At 39.3% G+C, this 21,122-nt stretch overlaps 41 non-coding genes and 4 pseudogenes across 41 annotated transcripts; all 45 read right to left on the minus strand.

Annotated features, from left to right (window-relative positions):
* Positions 1–286: 286 nt before the first annotated feature.
* On the minus strand, positions 287–405 carry LOC146038114 (5S ribosomal RNA). The gene has a single exon (XR_014461732.1). It is a non-coding gene; the product is annotated as a 5S ribosomal RNA (ribosomal RNA).
* Positions 406–750: 345 nt separating this feature from the next.
* On the minus strand, positions 751–869 carry LOC146039419 (5S ribosomal RNA). Its single transcript, XR_014462925.1, has one exon. It is a non-coding gene; the product is annotated as a 5S ribosomal RNA (ribosomal RNA).
* Positions 870–1,214: 345 nt separating this feature from the next.
* Positions 1,215–1,333, minus strand: LOC146039938 (5S ribosomal RNA). Its single transcript, XR_014463157.1, has one exon. It is a non-coding gene; the product is annotated as a 5S ribosomal RNA (ribosomal RNA).
* A 345-nt stretch (positions 1,334–1,678) lies between these two features.
* Positions 1,679–1,797, minus strand: LOC146039940 (5S ribosomal RNA). The gene has a single exon (XR_014463159.1). It is a non-coding gene; the product is annotated as a 5S ribosomal RNA (ribosomal RNA).
* A 345-nt stretch (positions 1,798–2,142) lies between these two features.
* LOC146038195 (5S ribosomal RNA) lies at positions 2,143–2,261 on the minus strand. Its single transcript, XR_014461807.1, has one exon. It is a non-coding gene; the product is annotated as a 5S ribosomal RNA (ribosomal RNA).
* A 344-nt stretch (positions 2,262–2,605) lies between these two features.
* Positions 2,606–2,724, minus strand: LOC146039642 (5S ribosomal RNA; annotated as a pseudogene).
* Positions 2,725–3,069: 345 nt separating this feature from the next.
* Positions 3,070–3,188, minus strand: LOC146039941 (5S ribosomal RNA). Its single transcript, XR_014463160.1, has one exon. It is a non-coding gene; the product is annotated as a 5S ribosomal RNA (ribosomal RNA).
* Positions 3,189–3,533: 345 nt separating this feature from the next.
* LOC146038196 (5S ribosomal RNA) lies at positions 3,534–3,652 on the minus strand. The gene has a single exon (XR_014461808.1). It is a non-coding gene; the product is annotated as a 5S ribosomal RNA (ribosomal RNA).
* A 345-nt stretch (positions 3,653–3,997) lies between these two features.
* Positions 3,998–4,116, minus strand: LOC146038115 (5S ribosomal RNA). The gene has a single exon (XR_014461733.1). It is a non-coding gene; the product is annotated as a 5S ribosomal RNA (ribosomal RNA).
* A 345-nt stretch (positions 4,117–4,461) lies between these two features.
* Positions 4,462–4,580, minus strand: LOC146037598 (5S ribosomal RNA). The gene has a single exon (XR_014461261.1). It is a non-coding gene; the product is annotated as a 5S ribosomal RNA (ribosomal RNA).
* A 345-nt stretch (positions 4,581–4,925) lies between these two features.
* Positions 4,926–5,044, minus strand: LOC146038837 (5S ribosomal RNA). The gene has a single exon (XR_014462395.1). It is a non-coding gene; the product is annotated as a 5S ribosomal RNA (ribosomal RNA).
* A 345-nt stretch (positions 5,045–5,389) lies between these two features.
* Positions 5,390–5,508, minus strand: LOC146039384 (5S ribosomal RNA). Its single transcript, XR_014462893.1, has one exon. It is a non-coding gene; the product is annotated as a 5S ribosomal RNA (ribosomal RNA).
* Positions 5,509–5,853: 345 nt separating this feature from the next.
* Positions 5,854–5,972, minus strand: LOC146039629 (5S ribosomal RNA). Its single transcript, XR_014463117.1, has one exon. It is a non-coding gene; the product is annotated as a 5S ribosomal RNA (ribosomal RNA).
* Positions 5,973–6,319: 347 nt separating this feature from the next.
* LOC146038779 (5S ribosomal RNA) lies at positions 6,320–6,438 on the minus strand. The gene has a single exon (XR_014462342.1). It is a non-coding gene; the product is annotated as a 5S ribosomal RNA (ribosomal RNA).
* A 346-nt stretch (positions 6,439–6,784) lies between these two features.
* On the minus strand, positions 6,785–6,903 carry LOC146037937 (5S ribosomal RNA). Its single transcript, XR_014461570.1, has one exon. It is a non-coding gene; the product is annotated as a 5S ribosomal RNA (ribosomal RNA).
* A 345-nt stretch (positions 6,904–7,248) lies between these two features.
* Positions 7,249–7,367, minus strand: LOC146038021 (5S ribosomal RNA). The gene has a single exon (XR_014461648.1). It is a non-coding gene; the product is annotated as a 5S ribosomal RNA (ribosomal RNA).
* Positions 7,368–7,712: 345 nt separating this feature from the next.
* LOC146038599 (5S ribosomal RNA) lies at positions 7,713–7,831 on the minus strand. The gene has a single exon (XR_014462178.1). It is a non-coding gene; the product is annotated as a 5S ribosomal RNA (ribosomal RNA).
* A 345-nt stretch (positions 7,832–8,176) lies between these two features.
* On the minus strand, positions 8,177–8,295 carry LOC146039463 (5S ribosomal RNA). Its single transcript, XR_014462966.1, has one exon. It is a non-coding gene; the product is annotated as a 5S ribosomal RNA (ribosomal RNA).
* A 345-nt stretch (positions 8,296–8,640) lies between these two features.
* LOC146039499 (5S ribosomal RNA) lies at positions 8,641–8,759 on the minus strand. Its single transcript, XR_014462999.1, has one exon. It is a non-coding gene; the product is annotated as a 5S ribosomal RNA (ribosomal RNA).
* Positions 8,760–9,105: 346 nt separating this feature from the next.
* On the minus strand, positions 9,106–9,224 carry LOC146038780 (5S ribosomal RNA). Its single transcript, XR_014462343.1, has one exon. It is a non-coding gene; the product is annotated as a 5S ribosomal RNA (ribosomal RNA).
* A 346-nt stretch (positions 9,225–9,570) lies between these two features.
* On the minus strand, positions 9,571–9,689 carry LOC146037938 (5S ribosomal RNA). The gene has a single exon (XR_014461571.1). It is a non-coding gene; the product is annotated as a 5S ribosomal RNA (ribosomal RNA).
* A 345-nt stretch (positions 9,690–10,034) lies between these two features.
* LOC146038023 (5S ribosomal RNA) lies at positions 10,035–10,153 on the minus strand. Its single transcript, XR_014461649.1, has one exon. It is a non-coding gene; the product is annotated as a 5S ribosomal RNA (ribosomal RNA).
* Positions 10,154–10,498: 345 nt separating this feature from the next.
* Positions 10,499–10,617, minus strand: LOC146038784 (5S ribosomal RNA). Its single transcript, XR_014462346.1, has one exon. It is a non-coding gene; the product is annotated as a 5S ribosomal RNA (ribosomal RNA).
* Positions 10,618–10,963: 346 nt separating this feature from the next.
* LOC146038598 (5S ribosomal RNA) lies at positions 10,964–11,082 on the minus strand. Its single transcript, XR_014462177.1, has one exon. It is a non-coding gene; the product is annotated as a 5S ribosomal RNA (ribosomal RNA).
* A 345-nt stretch (positions 11,083–11,427) lies between these two features.
* LOC146040114 (5S ribosomal RNA) lies at positions 11,428–11,546 on the minus strand. Its single transcript, XR_014463279.1, has one exon. It is a non-coding gene; the product is annotated as a 5S ribosomal RNA (ribosomal RNA).
* A 345-nt stretch (positions 11,547–11,891) lies between these two features.
* Positions 11,892–12,010, minus strand: LOC146037830 (5S ribosomal RNA). The gene has a single exon (XR_014461473.1). It is a non-coding gene; the product is annotated as a 5S ribosomal RNA (ribosomal RNA).
* A 346-nt stretch (positions 12,011–12,356) lies between these two features.
* Positions 12,357–12,475, minus strand: LOC146039431 (5S ribosomal RNA). The gene has a single exon (XR_014462937.1). It is a non-coding gene; the product is annotated as a 5S ribosomal RNA (ribosomal RNA).
* A 345-nt stretch (positions 12,476–12,820) lies between these two features.
* On the minus strand, positions 12,821–12,939 carry LOC146039942 (5S ribosomal RNA). The gene has a single exon (XR_014463161.1). It is a non-coding gene; the product is annotated as a 5S ribosomal RNA (ribosomal RNA).
* Positions 12,940–13,496: 557 nt separating this feature from the next.
* LOC146039832 (5S ribosomal RNA) lies at positions 13,497–13,605 on the minus strand (annotated as a pseudogene).
* A 345-nt stretch (positions 13,606–13,950) lies between these two features.
* Positions 13,951–14,069, minus strand: LOC146038542 (5S ribosomal RNA). The gene has a single exon (XR_014462125.1). It is a non-coding gene; the product is annotated as a 5S ribosomal RNA (ribosomal RNA).
* Positions 14,070–14,414: 345 nt separating this feature from the next.
* On the minus strand, positions 14,415–14,533 carry LOC146039944 (5S ribosomal RNA). The gene has a single exon (XR_014463162.1). It is a non-coding gene; the product is annotated as a 5S ribosomal RNA (ribosomal RNA).
* Positions 14,534–14,878: 345 nt separating this feature from the next.
* Positions 14,879–14,997, minus strand: LOC146039945 (5S ribosomal RNA). The gene has a single exon (XR_014463163.1). It is a non-coding gene; the product is annotated as a 5S ribosomal RNA (ribosomal RNA).
* Positions 14,998–15,343: 346 nt separating this feature from the next.
* On the minus strand, positions 15,344–15,462 carry LOC146039946 (5S ribosomal RNA). The gene has a single exon (XR_014463164.1). It is a non-coding gene; the product is annotated as a 5S ribosomal RNA (ribosomal RNA).
* Positions 15,463–15,807: 345 nt separating this feature from the next.
* On the minus strand, positions 15,808–15,926 carry LOC146038117 (5S ribosomal RNA). The gene has a single exon (XR_014461735.1). It is a non-coding gene; the product is annotated as a 5S ribosomal RNA (ribosomal RNA).
* Positions 15,927–16,271: 345 nt separating this feature from the next.
* LOC146037599 (5S ribosomal RNA) lies at positions 16,272–16,390 on the minus strand. Its single transcript, XR_014461262.1, has one exon. It is a non-coding gene; the product is annotated as a 5S ribosomal RNA (ribosomal RNA).
* A 345-nt stretch (positions 16,391–16,735) lies between these two features.
* On the minus strand, positions 16,736–16,854 carry LOC146039442 (5S ribosomal RNA). The gene has a single exon (XR_014462947.1). It is a non-coding gene; the product is annotated as a 5S ribosomal RNA (ribosomal RNA).
* Positions 16,855–17,199: 345 nt separating this feature from the next.
* On the minus strand, positions 17,200–17,308 carry LOC146039835 (5S ribosomal RNA; annotated as a pseudogene).
* Positions 17,309–17,653: 345 nt separating this feature from the next.
* LOC146038543 (5S ribosomal RNA) lies at positions 17,654–17,772 on the minus strand. Its single transcript, XR_014462126.1, has one exon. It is a non-coding gene; the product is annotated as a 5S ribosomal RNA (ribosomal RNA).
* Positions 17,773–18,117: 345 nt separating this feature from the next.
* On the minus strand, positions 18,118–18,236 carry LOC146039947 (5S ribosomal RNA). The gene has a single exon (XR_014463165.1). It is a non-coding gene; the product is annotated as a 5S ribosomal RNA (ribosomal RNA).
* A 345-nt stretch (positions 18,237–18,581) lies between these two features.
* On the minus strand, positions 18,582–18,700 carry LOC146039948 (5S ribosomal RNA). Its single transcript, XR_014463166.1, has one exon. It is a non-coding gene; the product is annotated as a 5S ribosomal RNA (ribosomal RNA).
* A 346-nt stretch (positions 18,701–19,046) lies between these two features.
* Positions 19,047–19,165, minus strand: LOC146039949 (5S ribosomal RNA). The gene has a single exon (XR_014463167.1). It is a non-coding gene; the product is annotated as a 5S ribosomal RNA (ribosomal RNA).
* A 345-nt stretch (positions 19,166–19,510) lies between these two features.
* Positions 19,511–19,629, minus strand: LOC146038118 (5S ribosomal RNA). Its single transcript, XR_014461736.1, has one exon. It is a non-coding gene; the product is annotated as a 5S ribosomal RNA (ribosomal RNA).
* A 345-nt stretch (positions 19,630–19,974) lies between these two features.
* LOC146037600 (5S ribosomal RNA) lies at positions 19,975–20,093 on the minus strand. Its single transcript, XR_014461263.1, has one exon. It is a non-coding gene; the product is annotated as a 5S ribosomal RNA (ribosomal RNA).
* Positions 20,094–20,438: 345 nt separating this feature from the next.
* LOC146039443 (5S ribosomal RNA) lies at positions 20,439–20,557 on the minus strand. The gene has a single exon (XR_014462948.1). It is a non-coding gene; the product is annotated as a 5S ribosomal RNA (ribosomal RNA).
* Positions 20,558–20,901: 344 nt separating this feature from the next.
* Positions 20,902–21,020, minus strand: LOC146039643 (5S ribosomal RNA; annotated as a pseudogene).
* Between the last annotated feature and the right edge of the window lie 102 nt (positions 21,021–21,122).

The raw sequence follows: 21,122 nt of genomic DNA on the forward strand, positions 1-21,122 counted from the left end.
GTTTCCTAACTATATTGGCTTACTGAAAAAAATTATGTGTTGGTAATGTAAAAAGACCTACAGGACATGATATTAGCAGGTGGTCTCAAATTAAACTACTAAAGAGGCTCAACACTGTTTAGCTCCCAAAAGCAGTTGGAATTGGGCCTAAACAGTGTGGTAAGTTTTTAGGTGATGGCTATTGTGTCTGTTTGACCTGTCCCAAATGTCTGTATTGGCAATAAAAATAAAAAGTTTCCAATTTAAATTGCAAGAGAATAAAAACAATTTGCCATTAATGGGAAAAAACCTACAGCACCTGGTGTTCCCATGTGGTCTCCCACCCAAGTACTAACCAGGCCCAACACTGCTTAGCTTCCAAGATCAGACGAGATTGGGCGTATCCAATGTGGTATGGCTGTAGTTGAGATACAGGCACTTTTTTGCCCTCTTCTACTTCTATAACCAGGTAAGCTAATAAAAAAGTTTCCTAACTGTATTGTCTTACTGAAAAAAATCATGTGTTGGTAATGTAAAAAGACCTACAGGACATGATATTAGCAGGTGGTCTCAAATTAAACTACTAAAGAGGCTCAACACTGTTTAGCTGCCAAAAGCAGTTGGAATTGGGCCTAAACAGTGTGGTAAGTTTTTAGGTGATGGCTATTGTGTCTGTTTGACCTCTTCCAAATGTCTGTATTGGCAATAAAGAGAAAAAAGTTTCCAATTTAAAAAGCTAGAGAATAAAAACAATTTGCCAGTAATGGGAAAAACCTACAGCATCTGGTGTTCCCATGTGGTCTCCCACCCAAGTACTAACCAGGCCCAACACTGCTTAGCTTCCAAGATCAGACGAGATTGGGCGTATCCAATGTGGTATGGCTGTAAGGGAGATACAGGCACTTTTTTGCCCTCTTCTACTTCTATAACCAGGTAAGCTATTATAAAAGTTTCCTAACTATATTGGCTTACTGAAAAAAATCATGTGTTGGTAATGTAAAAAGACCTACAGGACATGATATTAGCAGGTGGTCTCAAATTAAACTACTAAAGAGGCTCAACACTGTTTAGCTCCGAAAAGCAGTTGGAATTGGGCCTAAACAGTGTGGTAAGTTTTTAGGTGATGGCTATTGTGTCTGTTTGACCTGTCCCAAATGTCTGTATTGGCAATAAAAATAAAAAGTTTCCAATTTAAATAGCAAGAGAATAAAAACAATTTGCCATTAATGGGAAAAAACCTACAGCACCTGGTGTTCCCATGTGGTCTCCCACCCAAGTACTAACCAGGCCCAACACTGCTTAGCTTCCAAGATCAGACGAGATTGGGCGTATCCAATGTGGTATGGCTGTAGGTGAGATACTGGCACTTTTTTGCCCTCTTCTACTTCTATAACCAGGTAAGCTAATAAAAAAGTTTCCTAACTGTATTGCCTTACTGAAAAAAATCATGTGTTGGTAATGTAAAAAGACCTACAGGACATGATATTAGCATGTGGTCTCAAATTAAACTACTAAAGAGGCTCAACACTGTTTAGCTGCCAAAAGCAGTTGGAATTGGGCCTAAACAGTGTGGTAAGTTTTTAGGTGATGGCTATTGTGTCTGTTTGACCTGTCCCAAATGTCTGTATTGGCAATAAAAATAAAAAGTTTCCAATTTAAATAACAAGAGAATAAAAACAATTTGCCATTAATGGGAAAAAACCTACAGCACCTGGTGTTCCCATGTGGTCTCCCACCCAAGTACTAACCAGGCCCAACACTGCTTAGCTTCCAAGATCAGACGAGATTGGGCGTATCCAATGTGGTATGGCTGTAGGTGAGATACCGGCACTTTTTTGCCCTCTTCTACTTCTATAACCAGGAAAGCTAATAAAAAAGTTTCCTAACTGTATTGCCTTACTGAAAAAAATCATGCGTTGGTAATGTAAAAAGACCTACAGGACATGATATTAGCAGGTGGTCTCAAATTAAACTACTTAAGAGGCTCAACACTGTTTAGCTGCCAAAAGCAGTTGGAATTGGGCCTAAACAGTGTGGTAAGTTTTTAGGTGATGGCTATTGTGTCTGTTTGACCTCTTCCAAATGTCTGTACTGTCAATAAAGAGAAAAAAGTTTCCAATTTAAAAAGCTAGAGAATAAAAACAATTTGCCACTAATGGGAAAAACCTACAGCACCTGGTGTTCCCATGTGGTCTCCCACCCAAGTACTAACCAGGCCCAACACAGCTTAGCTTCCAAGATCAGACGAGATTGGGCGTATCCAATGTGGTATGGCTGTAGGTGAGATACTGGCACTTTTTTGCCCTCTTCTACTTCTATAACCAGGTAAGCTAATAAAAAAGTTTCCTAACTGTATTGCCTTACTGAAAAAAATCATGTGTTGGTAATGTAAAAAGACCTACAGGACATGATATTAGCAGGTGGTCTCAAATTAAACTACTTAAGAGGCTCAACACTGTTTAGCTCCCAAAAGCAGTTGGAATTGGGCCTAAACAGTGTGGTAAGTTTTTAGGTGATGGCTATTGTGTCTGTTTGACCTGTCCCAAATGTCTGTATTGGCAAAAAAATAAAAAGTTTCCAATTTAAATAGCAAGAGAATAAAAACAATTTGCCATTAATGGGAAAAAACCTACAGCACCTGGTGTTCCCATGTGGTCTCCCACCCAAGTACTAATCAGGCCCAACACTACTTAGCTTCCAAGATCAGACGAGATTGGGCGTATCCAATGTGGTATGGCTTCAGTTGAGATACCGGCACTTTTTAGCCCTCTTCTACTTCTATAACCAGGTAAGCTAATAAAAAAGTTTCCTAACTGTATTGCCTTACTGAAAAAAATCATGTGTTGGTAATGTAAAAAGACCTACAGGACATGATATTAGCATGTGGTCTCAAATTAAACTACTAAAGAGGCTCAACACTGTTTAGCTGCCAAAAGCAGTTGGAATTGGGCCTAAACAGTGTGGTAAGTTTTTAGGTGATGGCTATTGTGTCTGTTTGACCTGTCCCAAATGTCTGTATTGGCAATAAAAATAAAAAGTTTCCAATTTAAATAACAAGAGAATAAAAACAATTTGCCATTAATGGGAAAAAACCTACAGCACCTGGTGTTCCCATGTGGTCTCCCACCCAAGTACTAACCAGGCCCAACACTGCTTAGCTTCCAAGATCAGACGAGATTGGGCGTATCCAATGTGGTATGGCTGTAGGTGAGATACCGGCACTTTTTTGCCCTCTTCTACTTCTATAACCAGGAAAGCTAATAAAAAAGTTTCCTAACTGTATTGCCTTACTGAAAAAAATCATGCGTTGGTAATGTAAAAAGACCTACAGGACATGATATTAGCAGGTGGTCTCAAATTAAACTACTTAAGAGGCTCAACACTGTTTAGCTGCCAAAAGCAGTTGGAATTGGGCCTAAACAGTGTGGTAAGTTTTTAGGTGATGGCTATTGTGTCTGTTTGACCTCTTCCAAATGTCTGTACTGTCAATAAAGAGAAAAAAGTTTCCAATTTAAAAAGCTAGAGAATAAAAACAATTTGCCACTAATGGGAAAAACCTACAGCACCTGGTGTTCCCATGTGGTCTCCCACCCAAGTACTAACCAGGCCCAACACAGCTTAGCTTCCAAGATCAGACGAGATTGGGCGTATCCAATGTGGTATGGCTGTAGGTGAGATACTGGCACTTTTTTGCCCTCTTCTACTTCTATAACCAGGTAAGCTAATAAAAAAGTTTCCTAACTGTATTGCCTTACTGAAAAAAATCATGTGTTGGTAATGTAAAAAGACCTACAGGACATGATATTAGCAGGTGGTCTCAAATTAAACTACTTAAGAGGCTCAACACTGTTTAGCTCCCAAAAGCAGTTGGAATTGGGCCTAAACAGTGTGGTAAGTTTTTAGGTGATGGCTATTGTGTCGGTTTGACCTGTCCCAAATGTCTGTATTGGCAATAAAAATAAAAAGTTTCCAATTTAAATAGCAAGAGAATAAAAACAATTTGCCATTAATGGGAAAAAACCTACAGCACCTGGTGTTCCCATGTGGTCTCCCACCCAAGTACTAACCAGGCCCAACACTGCTTAGCTTCCAAGATCAGACGAGATTGGGCGTATCCAATGTGGTATGGCTGTAGTTGAGATACCGGCACTTTTTAGCCCTCTTCTACTTCTATAACCAGGTAAGCTAATAAAAAAGTTTCCTAACTGTATAGTCTTACTGAAAAAAATCATGTGTTGGTAATGTAAAAAGACCTACAGGACATGATATTAGCAGGTGGTCTCAAATTAAACTACTAAAGAGGCTCAACACTGTTTAGCTGCCAAAAGCAGTTGGAATTGGGCCTAAACAGTGTGGTAAGTTTTTAGGTGATGGCTATTGTGTCTGTTTGACCTCTTCCAAATATTTGTACTGTCAATAAAGAGAAAAAAGTTTCCAATTTAAAAAGCTAGAGAATAAAAACAATTTGCCAGTAATGGGAAATACCTACAGCACCTGGTGTTCCCATGTGGTCTCCCACCCAAGTACTAACCAGGCCCAACACTGCTTAGCTTCCAAGATCAGACGAGATTGGGCGTATCCAATGTGGTATGGCTGTAGGTGAGATACTGGCACTTTTTTGCCCTCTTCTACTTCTATAACCAGGTAAGCTAATAAAAAAGTTTCCTAACTGTATTGCCTTACTGAAAAAAATCATGTGTTGGTAATGTAAAAAGACCTACAGGACATGATATTAGCAGGTGGTCTCAAATTAAACTACTAAAGAGGCTCAACACTGTTTAGCTGCCAAAAGCAGTTGGAATTGGGCCTAAACAGTGTGGTAAGTTTTTAGGTGATGGCTATTGTGTCTGTTTGACCTGTCCCAAATGTCTGTATTGGCAATAAAAATAAAAAGTTTCCAATTTAAATAGCAAGAGAATAAAAACAATTTGCCATTAATGGGAAAAAACCTACAGCACCTGGTGTTCCCATGTGGTCTCACACCCAAGTACTAACCAGGCCCAACACTGCTTAGCTTCCAAGATCAGACGAGATTGGGCGTATCCAATGTGGTATGGCTGTAGGTGAGATACCGGCACTTTTTTGCCCTCTTCTACTTCTATAACCAGGAAAGCTAATAAAAAAGTTTCCTAACTGTATTGCCTTACTGAAAAAAATCATGTGTTGGTAATGTAAAAAGACCTACAGGACATGATATTAGCAGGTGGTCTCAAATTAAACTACTTAAGAGGCTCAACACTGTTTAGCTGCCAAAAGCAGTTGGAATTGGGCCTAAACAGTGTGGTAACTTTTTAGGTGATGGCTATTGTGTCTGTTTGACCTCTTCCAAATGTCTGTACTGTCAATAAAGAGAAAAAAGTTTCCAATTTAAAAAGCTGGAGAATAAAAACAATTTGCCATTAATGGGAAAAACCTACAGCACCTGGTGTTCCCATGTGGTCTCCCACCCAAGTACTAACCAGGCCCAACACTGTTTAGCTTCCAAGATCAGACGAGAGTAGGCGTATCCAATGTGGTATGGCTGTAGGTGAGATACAGGCACTTTTTTGCCATCTTCTACTTCTATAACCAGGTAAGCTAATAAAAAAGTTTCCTAACTATATTGGCTTACTGAAAAAAATTATGTGTTGGTAATGTAAAAAGACCTACAGGACATGATATTAGCAGGTGGTCTCAAATTAAACTACTAAAGAGGCTCAACACTGTTTAGCTCCCAAAAGCAGTTGGAATTGGGCCTAAACAGTGTGGTAAGTTTTTAGGTGATGGCTATTGTGTCTGTTTGACCTGTCCCAAATGTCTGTATTGGCAATAATAATAAAAAGTTTCCAATTTAAATAGCAAGAGAATAAAAACAATTTGCCATTAATGGGAAAAAACCTACAGCACCTGGTGTTCCCATGTGGTCTCCCACCCAAGTACTAACCAGGCCCAACACTGCTTAGCTTCCAATATCAGACGAGATTCTGCGTATCCAATGTGGTATGGCTGTAGGTGAGATACCGGCACTTTTTTGCCCTCTTCTACTTCTATAACCAGGAAAGCTAATAAAAAAAGTTTCCTAACTGTATTGCCTTACTGAAAAAAATCATGTGTTGGTAATGTAAAAAGACCTACAGGACATGATATTAGCAGGTGGTCTCAAATTAAACTACTTAAGAGGCTCAACACTGTTTAGCTGCCAAAAGCAGTTGGAATTGGGCCTAAACAGTGTGGTAAGTTTTTAGGTGATGGCTATTGTGTCTGTTTGACCTGTCCCAAATGTCTGTATTGGCAATAAAAAATAAAAAGTTTTCAATTTAAATAGCAAGAGAATAAAAACAATTTGCCATTAATGGGAAAAAACCTACAGCACCTGGTGTTCCCATGTGGTCTCCCACCCAAATACTAAACAGGCCCAACACTGCTTAGCTTCCAAGATCAGACGAGATTGGGCGTATCCAATGTGGTATGGCTGTAGGTGAGCTACTGGCACTTTTTTGCCCTCTTCTACTTCTATAACCAGGTAAGCGAATAAAAAAGTTTCCTAACTGTATTGCCTTACTGAAAAAAATCATGTGTTGGTAATGTAAAAAGACCTACAGGACATGATATTAGCAGGTGGTCTCAAATTAAACTACTAAAGAGGCTCAACACTGTTTAGCTCCCAAAAGCAGTTGGAATTGGGCCTAAACAGTGTGGTAAGTTTTTAGGTGATGGCTATTGTGTCTGTTTGACCTGTCCCAAATGTCTGTATTGGCAATAAAAAATAAAAAGTTTCCAATTTAAATAGCAAGAGAATAAAAACAATTTGCCATTAATGGGAAAAAACCTACAGCACCTGGTGTTCCCATGTGGTCTCCCACCCAAGTACTAAACAGGCCCAACACTGCTTAGCTTCCAAGATCAGACGAGATTGGGCGTATCCAATGTGGTATGGCTGTAGGTAAGATACCGGCACTTTTTTGCCCTCTTCTACTTCTATAACCAGGTAAGCTAATAAAAAAGTTTCCTAACTGTATTGCCTTACTGAAAAAAATCATGTGTTGGTAATGTAAAAAGACCTACAGGACATGATATTAGCATGTGGTCTCAAATTAAACTACTAAAGAGGCTCAACACTGTTTAGCTGCCAAAAGCAGTTGGAATTGGGCCTAAACAGTGTGGTAAGTTTTTAGGTGATGGCTATTGTGTCTGTTTGACCTGTCCCAAATGTCTGTATTGGCAATAAAAATAAAAAGTTTCCAATTTAAATAGCAAGAGAATAAAAACAATTTGTCATTAATGGGAAAAAACCTACAGCACCTGGTGTTCCCATGTGGTCTCCCACCCAAGTACTAACCAGGACCAACACTGCTTAGCTTCCAAGATCAGATGAGATTGGGCGTATCCAATGTGGTATGGCTGTAGGTGAGATACCGGCACTTTTTTGCCCTCTTCTACTTCTATAACCAGGAAAGCTAATAAAAAAGTTTCCTAACTGTATTGCCTTACTGAAAAAAATCATGCGTTGGTAATGTAAAAAGACCTACAGGACATGATATTAGCAGGTGGTCTCAAATTAAACTACTTAAGAGGCTCAACACTGTTTAGCTGCCAAAAGCAGTTGGAATTGGGCTTGAACAGTGTGGTAAGTTTTTAGGTGATGGCTATCGTGTCTGTTTGACCTCTTCCAAATGTCTGTACTGTCAATAAAGAGAAAAAAGTTTCCAATTTAAAAAGCTAGAGAATATAAACAATTTGCCAGTAATGGGAAAAACCTACAGCACCTGGTGTTCCCACGTGGTCTCCCACCCAAGTACTAACCATGCCCAACACTGCTTAGCTTCCAAGATCAGACGAGATTGGGCGTATCCAATGTGGTATGGCTGTAGGTGAGATACAGGCACTTTTTTGCCATCTTCTACTTCTATAACCAGGTAAGCTAATAAAAAAGTTTCCTAACTATATTGGCTTACTGAAAAAAATCATGTGTTGGTAATGTAAAAAGACCTACAGGACATGATATTAGCAGGTGGTCTCAAATTAAACTACTAAAGAGGCTCAACACTGTTTAGCTCCCAAAAGCAGTTGGAATTGGGCCTAAACAGTGTGGTAAGTTTTTAGGTGATGGCTATTGTGTCTGTTTGACCTGTCCCAAATGTCTGTATTGGCAATAAAAATAAAAAGTTTCCAATTTAAATAGCAAGAGAATAAAAACAATTTGCCATTAATGGGAAAAAACCTACAGCACCTGGTGTTCCCATGTGGTCTCCCACCCAAGTACTAACAAGGCCCAACACTGCTTAGCTTCCAAGATCAGACGAGATTGGGCATATCCAATGTGGTATGGCTGTAGTTGAGATACCGGCACTTTTTTGCCCTCTTTTACTTCTATAACCAGGTAATCTAATAAAAAAGTTTCCTAACTGTATTGCCTTACTGAAAAAAATCATGTGTTGGTAATGTAAAAAGACCTACAGGACATGATATTAGCAGGTGGTCTCAAATTAAACTACTAAAGAGGCTCAACACTGTTTAGCTGCCAAAAGCAGTTGGAATTGGGCCTAAACAGTGTGGTAAGCTTTTAGGTGATGGCTATTGTGTCTGTTTGACCACTTCCAAATGTCTGTACTGTCAATAAAGAGAAAAAAGTTTCCAATTTAAAAAGCTAGAGAATAAAAACAATTTGCCAGTAATGGGAAAAACCTACAGCACCTTGTGTTCCCATGTGGTCTCCCACCCAAGTACTAACCAGGCCCAACACTGCTTAGCTTCCAAGATCAGACGAGATTGGGCGTATCCAATGTGTTATGGCTGTAGGTGAGATACAGGCACTTTTTTGCCCTCTTCTACTTCTATAACCAGGTAAGCTAATAAAAAAGTTTCTTAACTATATTGGCTTACTGAAAAAAATCATGTGTTGGTAATGTAAAAAGACCTACAGGACATGATATTAGCAGGTGGTCTCAAATTAAACTACTAAAGAGGCTCAACACTGTTTAGCTCCCAAAAGCAGTTGGAATTGGGCCTAAACAGTGTGGTAAGTTTTTAGGTGATGGCTATTGTGTCTGTTTGACCTGTCCCAAATGTCTGTATTGGCAATAAAAAATAAAAAGTTTTCAATTTAAATAGCAAGAGAATAAAAACAATTTGCCATTAATGGGAAAAAACCTACAGCACCTGGTGTTCCCATGTGGTCTCCCACCCAAATACTAAACAGGCCCAACACTGCTTAGCTTCCAAGATCAGACGAGATTGGGCGTATCCAATGTGGTATGGCTGTAGGTGAGCTACTGGCACTTTTTTGCCCTCTTCTACTTCTATAACCAGGTAAGCGAATAAAAAAGTTTCCTAACTGTATTGCCTTACTGAAAAAAATCATGTGTTGGTAATGTAAAAAGACCTACAGGACATGATATTAGCAGGTGGTCTCAAATTAAACTACTAAAGAGGCTCAACACTGTTTAGCTCCCAAAAGCAGTTGGAATTGGGCCTAAACAGTGTGGTAAGTTTTTAGGTGATGGCTATTGTGTCTGTTTGACCTGTCCCAAATGTCTGTATTGGCAATAAAAAATAAAAAGTTTCCAATTTAAATAGCAAGAGAATAAAAACAATTTGCCATTAATGGGAAAAAACCTACAGCACCTGGTGTTCCCATGTGGTCTCCCACCCAAGTACTAAACAGGCCCAACACTGCTTAGCTTCCAAGATCAGACGAGATTGGGCGTATCCAATGTGGTATGGCTGTAGGTAAGATACCGGCACTTTTTTGCCCTCTTCTACTTCTATAACCAGGTAAGCTAATAAAAAAGTTTCCTAACTGTATTGCCTTACTGAAAAAAATCATGTGTTGGTAATGTAAAAAGACCTACAGGACATGATATTAGCATGTGGTCTCAAATTAAACTACTAAAGAGGCTCAACACTGTTTAGCTGCCAAAAGCAGTTGGAATTGGGCCTAAACAGTGTGGTAAGTTTTTAGGTGATGGCTATTGTGTCTGTTTGACCTGTCCCAAATGTCTGTATTGGCAATAAAAATAAAAAGTTTCCAATTTAAATAGCAAGAGAATAAAAACAATTTGTCATTAATGGGAAAAAACCTACAGCACCTGGTGTTCCCATGTGGTCTCCCACCCAAGTACTAACCAGGACCAACACTGCTTAGCTTCCAAGATCAGATGAGATTGGGCGTATCCAATGTGGTATGGCTGTAGGTGAGATACCGGCACTTTTTTGCCCTCTTCTACTTCTATAACCAGGAAAGCTAATAAAAAAGTTTCCTAACTGTATTGCCTTACTGAAAAAAATCATGCGTTGGTAATGTAAAAAGACCTACAGGACATGATATTAGCAGGTGGTCTCAAATTAAACTACTTAAGAGGCTCAACACTGTTTAGCTGCCAAAAGCAGTTGGAATTGGGCTTGAACAGTGTGGTAAGTTTTTAGGTGATGGCTATCGTGTCTGTTTGACCTCTTCCAAATGTCTGTACTGTCAATAAAGAGAAAAAAGTTTCCAATTTAAAAAGCTAGAGAATATAAACAATTTGCCAGTAATGGGAAAAACCTACAGCACCTGGTGTTCCCATGTGGTCTCCCACCCAAGTACTAACCAGGCCCAACACTGCTTAGCTTCCATGATCAGACGAGATTGGGCGTATCCAATGTGGTATGGCTGTAGGTTAGATGCAGGCACTTTTTTGCCATCTTCTACTTCTATAACCAGTTAAGCTAATAAAAAAGTTTCCTAACTATATTGGCTTACTGAAAAAAATCATGTGTTGGTAATGTAAAAAGACCTACAGGACATGATATTAGCAGGTGGTCTCAAATTAAACTACTAAAGAGGCTCAACACTGTTTAGCTCCCAAAAGCAGTTGGAATTGGGCCTAAACAGTGTGGTAAGTTTTTAGGTGATGGCTATTGTGTCTGTTTGACCTGTCCCAAATGTCTGTATTGGCAATAAAAATAAAAAGTTTCCAATTTAAATAGCAAGAGAAAAAAAAACAATTTGCCATTAATGGGAAAAAACCTACAGCACCTGGTGTTCCCATGTGGTCTCCCACCCAAGTACTAACCAGGCCCAACACTGCTTAGCTTCCAAGATCAGACGAGATTGGGCGTATCCAATGTAGTATTGCTGTAGGTGAGATCCCGGCACTTTTTTCCCCTCTTCTACTTCTATAACAAGGAAAGCTAATAAAAAAGTTTCCTAACTGTATTGCCTTACTGAAAAAAATCATGTGTTGGTAATGTAAAAAGACCTACAGGACATGATATTAGCAGGTGGTCTCAAATTAAACTACTTAAGAGGCTCAACACTGTTTAGCTGCCAAAAGCAGTTGGAATTGGGCCTAAACAGTGTGGTAAGTTTTTAGGTGATCGCTATTGTGTCTGTTTGACCTCTTCCAAATGTCTGTACTGTCAATAAAGAGAAAAAAGTTTCCAATTTAAAAAGCTAGAGAATATAAACAATTTGCCAGTAATGGGAAAAACCTACAGCACCTGGTGTTCCCATGTGGTCTCCCACCCAAGTACTAACCAGGCCCAACACTGCTTAGCTTCCAAGATCAGATGAGATTGGGCGTATCCAATGTGGTATGGCTGTAGGTGAGATACAGGCACTTTTTTGCCATCTTCTACTTCTATAACCAGGTAAGCTAATAAAAAAGTTTCCTAACTATATTGGCTTACTGAAAAAAATCATGTGTTGGTAATGTAAAAAGACCTACAGGACATGATATTAGCAGGTGGTCTCAAATTAAACTACTAAAGAGGCTCAACACTGTTTAGCTCCCAAAAGCAGTTGGAATTGGGCCTAAACAGTGTGGTAAGTTTTTAGGTGATGGCTATTGTGTCTGTTTGACCTGTCCCAAATGTTTGTATTGGCAATAAAAATAAAATGTTTCCAATTTAAATAGCAAGAGAATAAAAACAATTTGCCATTAATGGGAAAAAACCTACAGCACCTGGTGTTCCCATGTGGTCTCCCACCCAAGTACTAACCAGGCCCAACACTGCTTAGCTTCCAAGATCAGATGAGATTGGGCGTATCCAATGTGGTATGGCTGTAGTTGAGATACAGGCACTTTTTTGCCCTCTTCTACTTCTATAACCAGGTAAGCTAATAAAAAAGTTTCCTAACTGTATTGCCTTACTGAAAAAAATCATGTGTTGGTAATGTAAAAAGACCTACAGGACATGATATTAGCAGGTGGTCTCAAATTAAACTACTAAAGAGGCTCAACACTGTTTAGCTGTCAAAAGCAGTTGGAATTGGGCCTAAACAGTGTGGTAAGTTTTTAGGTGATGGCTATTGTGTCTGTTTGACCTGTCCCAAATGTCTGTATTGGCAATAAAAAATAAAAAGTTTCCAATTTAAATAGCAAGAGAATAAAAACAATTTGCCATTAATGGGAAAAAAACTGCAGCACCTGGTGTTTCCATGTGGTCTCCCACCCAAGTACTAACCAGGCCCAACACTGCTTAGCTTCCAAGATCAGACGAGATTGGGCGTATCCAATGTGGTATGGCTGTAGGTGAGATACTGGCACTTTTTTGCCCTCTTCTACTTCTATAACCAGGTAAGCTAATAAAAAAGTTTCCTAACTGTATTGCCTTACTGAAAAAAATCATGTGTTGGTAATGTAAAAAGACCTACAGGACATGATATTAGCAGGTGGTCTCAAATTAAACTACTAAAGAGGCTCAACACTGTTTAGCTGCCAAAAGCAGTTGGAATTGGGCCTAAACAGTGTGGTAAGTTTTTAGGTGATGGCTATTGTGTCTGTTTGACCTGTCCAAAATGTCTGTATTGGCAATAAAAATAAAAAGTTTCCAATTTAAATAGCAAGAGAATAAAAACAATTTGCCATTAATGGGAAAAAACCTACAGCACCTGGTGTTCCCATGTGGTCTCCCACCCAAGTACTAACCAGGCCCAACACTGCTTAGCTTCCAAGATCAGACGAGATTGGGCGTATCCAATGTGGTATGGCTGTAGGTGAAATACTGGCACTTTTTTTGCCCTCTTCTACTTCTTTAACCAGGAAAGCTAATAAAAAAGTTGGTACTTATGTATTATCTGGGCTCCCATGTTAAATGCACACCATTTTTTCATACCCCTACTATCCAACTACGCATGGAGTTGATTTTATATAGTGTGGCGAGCGCAGCGAGCCACCGTGCCTGAAGCGTGGCGAGCGTAGCGAGCCCCGCGAGGGGACGCGGTCTCATAAGAAAAACGGGAGCCCAGATATTACATAAGTACCAAAAAGTTTCCTAACTGTATTGCCTTACTGAAAAAAATCATGTGTTGGTAATGTAAAAAGACCTACAGGACATGATATTAGCAGGTGGTCTCAAATTAAACTACTTAAGAGGCTCAACACTGTTTAGCTGCCAAAAGCAGTTGGAATTGGGCCTAAACAGTGTGGTAAGTTTTTAGGTGATGGCTATTGTGTCTGTTTGACCTCTTCCAAATGTCTGTACTGTCAATAAAGAGAAAAAAGTTTCCAATTTAAAAAGCTGGAGAATAAAAACAATTTGCCAGTAATGGGAAAAACCTACAGCACCTGGTGTTCCCATGTGGTCTCCCACCCAAGTACTAACCAGGCCCAACACTGCTTTGCTTCCAAGATCAGGCGTATCCAATGTGGTAGGGCTGTAGGTGAGATACAGGCAGTTTTTTGCCATCTTCTACTTCTATAACCAGGTAAGCTAATAAAAAAGTTTCCTAACTATATTGGCTTACTGAAAAAAATCATGTGTTGGTAATGTAAAAAGACCTACAGGACATGATATTAGCAGGTGGTCTCAAATTAAACTATTAAAGAGGCTCAACACTGTTTAGCTCCCAAAAGCATTTGGAATTGGGCCTAAACAGTGTGGTAAGTTTTTAGGTGATGGCTATTGTGTCTGTTTGACCTGTCCCAAATGTCTGTATTGGCAATAAAAATAAAAAGTTTCCAATTTAAATAGCAAGAGAATAAAAACAATTTGCCATTAATGGGAAAAAACCTACAGCACCTGGTGCTCCCATGTGGTCTCCCACCCAAGTACTAACCAGGCCCAACACTGCTTAGCTTCCAAGATCAGACGAGATTGGGCGTATCCAATGTGGTATGGCTGTAGTTGAGATACCGGCATTTTTTTGCCCTCTTCTACTTCTATAACCAGGTAAGCTAATTAAAAAGTTTCCTAACTGTATTGCCTTACTGAAAAAAATCATGTGTTGGTAATGTAAAAAGACCTTAAGGACATGATATTAGCAGGTGGTCTCAAATTAAACTACTAAAGAGGCTTAACACTGTTTAGCTGCCAAAATCAGTTGGAATTGGGCCTAAACAGTGTGGTAAGTTTTTAGGTGATAGCTATTGTGTCTGTTTGACCTCTTCCAAATGTCTGTACTGTCAATAAAGAGAAAAAAGTTTCCAATTTAAAAAGCTAGAGAATAAAAACAATTTGCCAGTAATGGGAAAAACCTACAGCACCTGGTGTTCCCATGTGGTCTCCCACCCAAGTACTAACCAGGCCCAACACTGCTTAGCTTCCAAGATCAGACGAGATTGGGCGTATCCAATGTGGTATGGCTGTAGGTGAGATATAGGCACTTTTTTGCCCTCTTCTACTTCTATAACCAGGTAAGCTAATAAAAAAGTTTCCTAACTATATTGGCTTACTGAAAAAAATCATGTGTTGGTAATGTAAAAAGACCTACAGGACATGATATTAGCATGTGGTCTCAAATTAAACTACTAAAGAGGCTCAACACTGTTTAGCTGCCAAAAGCAGTTGGAATTGGGCCTAAACAGTGTGGTAAGTTTTTAGGTGATGGCTATTGTGTCTGTTTGACCTGTCCCAAATGTCTGTATTGGCAATAAAAATAAAAAGTTTCCAATTTAAATAGCAAGAGAATAAAAACAATTTGCCATTAATGGGAAAAAACCTACAGCACCTGGTGTTCCCATGTGGTCTCCCACCCAAGTACTAACCAGGCCCAACACTGCTTAGCTTCCAAGATCAGACGAGATTGGGCGTATCCAATGTGGTATGGCTGTAGGTGAGATACCGGCACTTTTTTGCCCTCTTCTACTTCTATAACCAGGAAAGCTAATAAAAAAAGTTTCCTAACTGTATTGCCTTACTGAAAAAATTCATGCGTTGGTAATGTAAAAAGACCTACAGGACATGATATTAGCAGGTGGTCTCAAATTAAACTACTTAAGAGGCTCAAAACTGTTTAGCTGCCAAAAGCAGTTGGAATTGGGCCTAAACAGTGTGGTAAGTTTTTAGGTGATGGCTATTGTGTCTGTTTGACCTCTTCCAAATGTCTGTACTGTCAATAAAGAGAAAAAAGTTTCCAATTTAAAAAGCTAGAGAATATAAACAATTTGCCAGTAATGGGAAAAACCTACAGCACCTGGTGTTCCCATGTGGTCTCCCACCCAAGTACTAACCAGGCCCAACACTGCTTAGCTTCCAAGATCAGACGAGATTGGGCGTATCCAATGTGGTATGGCTGTAGGTGAGATACAGGCACTTTTTTGCCATCTTCTACTTCTATAACCAGGTAAGCTAATAAAAAAGTTTCCTAACTATATTGGCTTACTGAAAAAAATTATGTGTTGGTAATGTAAAAAGACCTACAGGACATGATATTAGCAGGTGGTCTCAAATTAAACTACTAAAGAGGCTCAACACTGTTTAGCTCCCAAAAGCAGTTGGAATTGGGCCTAAACAGTGTGGTAAGTTTTTAGGTGATGGCTATTGTGTCTGTTTGACCTGTCCCAAATGTCTGTATTGGCAATAAAAATAAAAAGTTTCCAATTTAAATAGCAAGAGAATAAAAACAATTTGCCATTAATGGGAAAAAACCTACAGCACCTGGTGTTCCCATGTGGTCTCCCACCCAAGTACTAACCAGGCCCAACACTGCTTAGCTTCCAAGATCAGACGAGATTGGGCGTATCCAATGTGGTATGGCTGTAGTTGAGATACCGGCACTTTTTAGCCCTCTTCTACTTCTATAACCAGGTAAGCTAATAAAAAAGTTTCCTAACTGTATTGTCTTACTGAAAAAAATCATGTGTTGGTAATGTAAAAAGACCTACAGGACATGATATTAGCAGGTGGTCTCAAATTAAACTACTAAAGAGGCTCAACACTGTTTAGCTGCCAAAAGCAGTTGGAATTGGGCCTAAACAGTGTGGTAAGTTTTTAGGTGATGGCTATTGTGTCTGTTTGACCTCTTCCAAATATCTGTACTGTCAATAAAGAGAAAAAAGTTTCCAATTTAAAAAGCTAGAGAATAAAAACAATTTGCAAGTAATGGGAAATACCTACAGCACCTGGTGTTCCCATGTGGTCTCCCACCCAAGTACTAACCAGGCCCAACACTGCTTAGCTTCCAAGATCAGACGAGATTGGGCGTATCCAATGTGGTATGGCTGTAGGTGAGATACATGCACTTTTTTGCCCTCTTCTACTTCTATAACCAGGAAAGCTAATAAAAAAGTTTCCTAACTGTATTGCCTTATTGAAAAAAATCATGTGTTGGTAATGTAAAAAGACCTACAGGACATGATATTAGCAGGTGGTCTCAAATTAAACTACTTAAGAGGCTCAACACTGTTTAGCTGCCAAAAGCAGTTGGAATTGGGCCTAAACAGTGTGGTAAGTTTTTAGGTGATGGCTATTGTGTCTGTTTGACCTCTTCCAAATGTCTGTACTGTCAATAAAGAGAAAAAAGTTTCCAATTTAAAAAGCTGGAGAATAAAAACAATTTGCCAGTAATGGGAAAAACCTACAGCACCTGGTGTTCCCATGTGGTCTCCCACCCAAGTACTAACCAGGCTAAACACTGCTTAGCTTCCAAGATCAGACGAGATTGGGCGTATCCAATGTGGTATGGCTGTAGGTGAGATACAGGCACTTTTTTGCCCTCTTCTACTTCTATAACCAGGAAAGCTAATAAAAAAGTTTCCTAACTGTATTGCCTTACTGAAAAAAATCATGTGTTGGTAATGTAAAAAGACCTACAGGACATGATATTAGCAGGTGGTCTCAAATTAAACTACTTAAGAGGCTCAACACTGTTTAGCTCCCAAAAGCAGTTGGAATTGGGCCTAAACAGTGTGGTAAGTTTTTAGGTGATGGCTATTGTGTCTGTTTGACCTCTTCCAAATGTCTGTACTGTCAATAAAGAGAAAAAAGTTTCCAATTTAAAAAGCTGGAGAATAAAAACAATTTGCCAGTAATGGGAAAAACCTACAGCACCTGGTGTTCCCATGTGGTCTCCCACCCAAGTACTAACCAGGCCCAACACTGCTTTGCTTCCAAGATCAGGCGTATCCAATGTGGTAGGGCTGTAGGTGAGATACAGGCAGTTTTTTGCCATCTTCTACTTCTATAACCAGGTAAGCTAATAAAAAAGTTTCCTAACTATATTGGCTTACTGAAAAAAATCATGTGTTGGTAATGTAAAAAGACCTACAGGACATGATATTAGCAGGTGGTCTCAAATTAAACTATTAAAGAGGCTCAACACTGTTTAGCTCCCAAAAGCATTTGGAATTGGGCCTAAACAGTGTGGTAAGTTTTTAGGTGATGGCTATTGTGTCTGTTTGACCTGTCCCAAATGTCTGTATTGGCAATAAAAATAAAAAGTTTCCAATTTAAATAGCAAGAGAATAAAAACAATTTGCCATTAATGGGAAAAAACCTACAGCACCTGGTGCTCCCATGTGGTCTCCCACCCAAGTACTAACCAGGCCCAACACTGCTTAGCTTCCAAGATCAGACGAGATTGGGCGTATCCAATGTGGTATGGCTGTAGTTGAGATACCGGCATTTTTTTGCCCTCTTCTACTTCTATAACCAGGTAAGCTAATTAAAAAGTTTCCTAACTGTATTGCCTTACTGAAAAAAATCATGTGTTGGTAATGTAAAAAGACCTTAAGGACATGATATTAGCAGGTGGTCTCAAATTAAACTACTAAAGAGGCTTAACACTGTTTAGCTGCCAAAATCAGTTGGAATTGGGCCTAAACAGTGTGGTAAGTTTTTAGGTGATAGCTATTGTGTCTGTTTGACCTCTTCCAAATGTCTGTACTGTCAATAAAGAGAAAAAAGTTTCCAATTTAAAAAGCTAGAGAATAAAAACAATTTGCCAGTAATGGGAAAAACCTACAGCACCTGGTGTTCCCATGTGGTCTCCCACCCAAGTACTAACCAGGCCCAACACTGCTTAGCTTCCAAGATCAGACGAGATTGGGCGTATCCAATGTGGTATGGCTGTAGGTGAGATATAGGCACTTTTTTGCCCTCTTCTACTTCTATAACCAGGTAAGCTAATAAAAAAGTTTCCTAACTATATTGGCTTACTGAAAAAAATCATGTGTTGGTAATGTAAAAAGACCTACAGGACATGATATTAGCATGTGGTCTCAAATTAAACTACTAAAGAGGCTCAACACTGTTTAGCTGCCAAAAGCAGTTGGAATTGGGCCTAAACAGTGTGGTAAGTTTTTAGGTGATGGCTATTGTGTCTGTTTGACCTGTCCCAAATGTCTGTATTGGCAATAAAAATAAAAAGTTTCCAATTTAAATAGCAAGAGAATAAAAACAATTTGCCATTAATGGGAAAAAACCTACAGCACCTGGTGTTCCCATGTGGTCTCCCACCCAAGTACTAACCAGGCCCAACACTGCTTAGCTTCCAAGATCAGACGAGATTGGGCGTATCCAATGTGGTATGGCTGTAGGTGAGATACCGGCACTTTTTTGCCCTCTTCTACTTCTATAACCAGGAAAGCTAATAAAAAAAGTTTCCTAACTGTATTGCCTTACTGAAAAAATTCATGCGTTGGTAATGTAAAAAGACCTACAGGACATGATATTAGCAGGTGGTCTCAAATTAAACTACTTAAGAGGCTCAAAACTGTTTAGCTGCCAAAAGCAGTTGGAATTGGGCCTAAACAGTGTGGTAAGTTTTTAGGTGATGGCTATTGTGTCTGTTTGACCTCTTCCAAATGTCTGTACTGTCAATAAAGAGAAAAAAGTTTCCAATTTAAAAAGCTAGAGAATATAAACAATTTGCCAGTAATGGGAAAAACCTACAGCACCTGGTGTTCCCATGTGGTCTCCCACCCAAGTACTAACCAGGCCCAACACTGCTTAGCTTCCAAGATCAGACGAGATTGGGCGTATCCAATGTGGTATGGCTGTAGGTGAGATACAGGCACTTTTTTGCCATCTTCTACTTCTATAACCAGGTAAGCTAATAAAAAAGTTTCCTAACTATATTGGCTTACTGAAAAAAATTATGTGTTGGTAATGTAAAAAGACCTACAGGACATGATATTAGCAGGTGGTCTCAAATTAAACTACTAAAGAGGCTCAACACTGTTTAGCTCCCAAAAGCAGTTGGAATTGGGCCTAAACAGTGTGGTAAGTTTTTAGGTGATGGCTATTGTGTCTGTTTGACCTGTCCCAAATGTCTGTATTGGCAATAAAAATAAAAAGTTTCCAATTTAAATAGCAAGAGAATAAAAACAATTTGCCATTAATGGGAAAAAACCTACAGCACCTGGTGTTCCCATGTGGTCTCCCACCCAAGTACTAACCAGGCCCAACACTGCTTAGCTTCCAAGATCAGACGAGATTGGGCGTATCCAATGTGGTATGGCTGTAGTTGAGATACCGGCACTTTTTAGCCCTCTTCTACTTCTATAACCAGGTAAGCTAATAAAAAAGTTTCCTAACTGTATTGTCTTACTGAAAAAAATCATGTGTTGGTAATGTAAAAAGACCTACAGGACATGATATTAGCAGGTGGTCTCAAATTAAACTACTAAAGAGGCTCAACACTGTTTAGCTGCCAAAAGCAGTTGGAATTGGGCCTAAACAGTGTGGTAAGTTTTTAGGTGATGGCTATTGTGTCTGTTTGACCTCTTCCAAATATCTGTACTGTCAATAAAGAGAAAAAAGTTTCCAATTTAAAAAGCTAGAGAATAAAAACAATTTGCAAGTAATGGGAAATACCTACAGCACCTGGTGTTCCCATGTGGTCTCCCACCCAAGTACTAACCAGGCCCAACACTGCTTAGCTTCCAAGATCAGACGAGATTGGGCGTATCCAATGTGGTATGGCTGTAGGTGAGATACATGCACTTTTTTGCCCTCTTCTACTTCTATAACCAGGAAAGCTAATAAAAAAGTTTCCTAACTGTATTGCCTTATTGAAAAAAATCATGTGTTGGTAATGTAAAAAGACCTACAGGACATGATATTAGCAGGTGGTCTCAAATTAAACTACTTAAGAGGCTCAACACTGTTTAGCTGCCAAAAGCAGTTGGAATTGGGCCTAAACAGTGTGGTAAGTTTTTAGGTGATGGCTATTGTGTCTGTTTGACCTCTTCCAAATGTCTGTACTGTCAATAAAGAGAAAAAAGTTTCCAATTTAAAAAGCTGGAGAATAAAAACAATTTGCCAGTAATGGGAAAAACCTACAGCACCTGGTGTTCCCATGTGGTCTCCCACCCAAGTACTAACCAGGCTAAACACTGCTTAGCTTCCAAGATCAGACGAGATTGGGCGTATCCAATGTGGTATGGCTGTAGGTGAGATACAGGCACTTTTTTGCCCTCTTCTACTTCTATAACCAGGAAAGCTAATAAAAAAGTTTCCTAACTGTATTGCCTTACTGAAAAAAATCATGTGTTGGTAATGTAAAAAGACCTACAGGACATGATATTAGCAGGTGGTCTCAAATTAAACTACTTAAGAGGCTCAACACTGTTTAGCTCCCAAAAGCAGTTGGAATTGGGCCTAAACAGTGTGGTAAGTTTTTAGGTGATGGCTATTGTGTCTGTTTGACCTGTCCCAAATGTCTGTATTGGCAAAAAAATAAAAAGTTTCCAATTTAAATAGCAAGAGAATAAAAACAATTTGCCATTAATGGGAAAAAACCTACAGCACCTGGTGTTCCCATGTGGTCTCCCACCCAAGTACTAATCAGGCCCAACACTACTTAGCTTCCAAGATCAGACGAGATTGGGCGTATCCAATGTGGTATGGCTTCAGTTGAGATACCGGCACTTTTTAGCCCTCTTCTACTTCTATAACCAGGTAAGCTAATAAAAAAGTTTCCTAACTGTATTGTCTTACTGAAAAAAATCATGTGTTGG

Source organism: Crinia signifera, chromosome 9, assembly GCF_055691185.1.
Source record: "Crinia signifera chromosome 9, ASM5569118v1, whole genome shotgun sequence".
NCBI classification, from domain to species: domain Eukaryota; kingdom Metazoa; phylum Chordata; class Amphibia; order Anura; family Myobatrachidae; genus Crinia; species Crinia signifera.